Source organism: Triticum urartu, chromosome 2 (genome assembly GCF_003073215.2).
Source record: "Triticum urartu cultivar G1812 chromosome 2, Tu2.1, whole genome shotgun sequence".
Classification (NCBI taxonomy): domain Eukaryota; kingdom Viridiplantae; phylum Streptophyta; class Magnoliopsida; order Poales; family Poaceae; genus Triticum; species Triticum urartu.
In genome coordinates, this window is record NC_053023.1 from 196,660,985 (window position 1) to 196,664,037 (window position 3,053).

Consider the following 3,053-nt stretch of genomic DNA (forward strand, 5'->3'; position numbering starts at 1 on the left):
CTCGCGGTGGCTATCGTTATGTTCTCACCCTCACTGATGACTTGAGTAGATATGGATATGTCTACTTAATGAAACACAAGTCTGAAACCTTTGAAAAGTTCAAGGAATTTCAGAGTGAGGTTGAGAATCAACGTGACAGGAAAATCAAGTTTCTACGATCAGATCGTGGAGGAGAATACTTGAGTCACGAATTTGGCACACACTTAAGAAAATGTGGAATAGTTTCACAACTCACGCCGCCTGGAACACCTCAGCGTAACGGTGTGTCCGAACGTCATAATCGCACTCTATTGGATATGGTGCGGTCTATCATGTCTCTTACCGATTTACCGCTATCTTTTTGGGGCTATGCTTTAGAGACTGTCGCATTCACTTTAAATAGGGCTCCGTCGAAATCCGTTGAGATGACACCGTATGAATTATGGTTTGGGAAGAAACCTAAGCTGTCGTTTCTAAAAGTTTGGGGATGCGATGCTTATGTCAAGAAACTTCAACCTGAAAAGCTCGAACCCAAGTCAGAAAAATGTGTCTTCATAGGATACCCAAAAGAAACTATTGGGTACACCTTCTACCTCAGATCCGAAGGCAAGATCTTTGTTGTCAAGAATGGGTCCTTTCTAGAGAAAGAGTTTCTCTCGAAAGAAGTAAGTGGGAGGAAAGTAGAGCTTGATGAGGTATTACCTCTTGAACCGGCAAATGGCGCAACTCAAGAAAATGTTCCTGAGGTGCCTGCACCGACTAGAGAGGAAGTTAATGATAATGATCAAGATACTTCTGATCAAGCTCCTACTGAAATTCGAAGGTCCACAAGGACACGTTCCGCACCAGAGTGGTACGGCAACCCTGTCTTGGAAATCATGTTGTTAGACAACGGTGAACCCTCGAACTATGAAGAAGCGATGGCGGGCCCGGATTCCGACAAATGGCTAGAAGCCATGAAATCCGAGATAGGATCCATGTATGAAAACGAAGTATGGACTTTGACTGACTTGCCCGTTGAACGGCGAGCCATAGAGAATAAATGGATCTTTAAGAAGAAGACAGACGCGGATGGTAATGTGACCATCTATAAAGCTCGACTTGTCGCTAAGGGTTATCGACAAGTTCAAGGGGTTGACTACGATGAGACTTTCTCACCGGTAGCGAAGCTGAAGTCCGTCCGAATCATGTTAGCGATTGGCGCATTTTATGATTATGAAATATGGCAAATGGACGTCAAAACGGCATTCCGGTTTCCTTAAGGAAGAATTGTATATGATGCAGCCGGAAGGTTTTGTCGATCCTAAGAATGATGACAAGGTGTGCAAGCTCCAACGCTCGATTTATGGGCTGGTGCAAGCATCTCGGAGTTGGAACATTCGCTTTGATGAGATGATCAAAGCGTTTGGGTTTACGCAGACTTATGGAGAAGCCTGCGTTTACAAGAAAGTGAGTGGGAGCTCTGTAGCATTTCTCATACTATATGTAGATGACATACTTTTGATGGGAAATGATATAGAACTCTTGGACAGCATCAAGGCCTACTTGAATAAGAGTTTTTCAATGAAGGACCTTGGAGAAGCTGCTTATATATTAGGCATCAAAATCTATAGGGATAGATCGAGACGCCTCATAGGTCTTTCACAAAGCACATATCTTGATAAGATATTGAAGAAGTTCAATATGGATCAGTCTAAGAAGGGGTTCTTGCCTGTATTACAAGGTGTGAAATTGAGCTCAGCTCAATGTCCGACCACGGCAGAAGATATAGAAGAGATGAGCGTCATCCCCTATGCATCAGCCATAGGTTCTATTATGTATGCCATGCTGTGTACCAGACCTGATGTAAACCTTGCCGTAAGTTTGGTAGGAAGGTACCAAAGTAATCCCGGCAAGGAACACTGGACAGCGGTCAAGAATATCCTGAAGTACCTGAAAAGGACTAAGGAAATGTTTCTTGTTTATGGAGGTGACGAAGAGCTCGTCGTAAAGGGTTACGTCGACGCTAGCTTCGACACAGATCTGGATGACTCTAAGTCACAAACCGGATACGTGTATATTTTGAATGGTGGGGCAGTAAGCTGGTGCAGTTGCAAGTAGAGCGTCGTGGCGGGATCTACATGTGAAGCGTAGTACATGGCGGCCTCGGAGGCAGCACATGAAGCAATATGGGTGAAGGAGTTCATCACCGACCTAGGAGTCATACCCAATGCGTCGGGGCCAATCAAACTCTTTTGTGACAACACTGGAGCTATTGCACTTGCCAAGGAGCCCAGGTTTCACAAGAAGACAAGGCACATCAAGCGTCGCTTCAACTCCATCCGTGAAAATGTTCAAGATGGAGACATAGAAATTTGTAAAGTACATACGGACCTGAATGTAGCAGATCCGTTGACTAAACCTCTCCCTAGAGCAAAACATGATCAACACCAGAATTCCATGGGTGTTCGATTCATCACAATGTAACTAGATTATTGACTCTAGTGCAAGTGGGAGACTGTTGGAAATATGCCCTAGAGGCAATAATAAAAGCATTATTATTATATTTCCTTGTTCGTGATAATTGTCTTTATTCATGCTATAATTGTGTTATCCGGAAATCGTAATGCATGTGTGAATAACAGACACCAACATGTCCCTAGTGAGCCTCTAGTTGACTAGGTCGTTGATCAACAGATAGTCATGGTTTCCTGACTATGGACATTGGATGTCATTGATAACGAGATCACATCATTAGGAGAATGATGTGATGGACAAGACCCAATCCTAAACATAGCACAAGATCGTATAGTTCGTTTGCTAGAGTTTTCCAATGTCAAAGTATCTTTTCCTTAGACCATGAGATCGTGTAACTCCCGGATACCGTAGGAGTGCTTTGGGTATACCAAACGTCACAACATAACTGGGTGACTATAAAGGTAGACTACGGGTATCTTCGAAAGTGTCTGTTGGGTTGACATGGATCAAGACTGGGATTTGTCACTCCGTATGACGGAGAGGTATCACTGGGCCCACTCGGTAGTGCATCATCATAATGAGCTCAAAGTTACCAAGTGTCTGGTCACGGGATCATG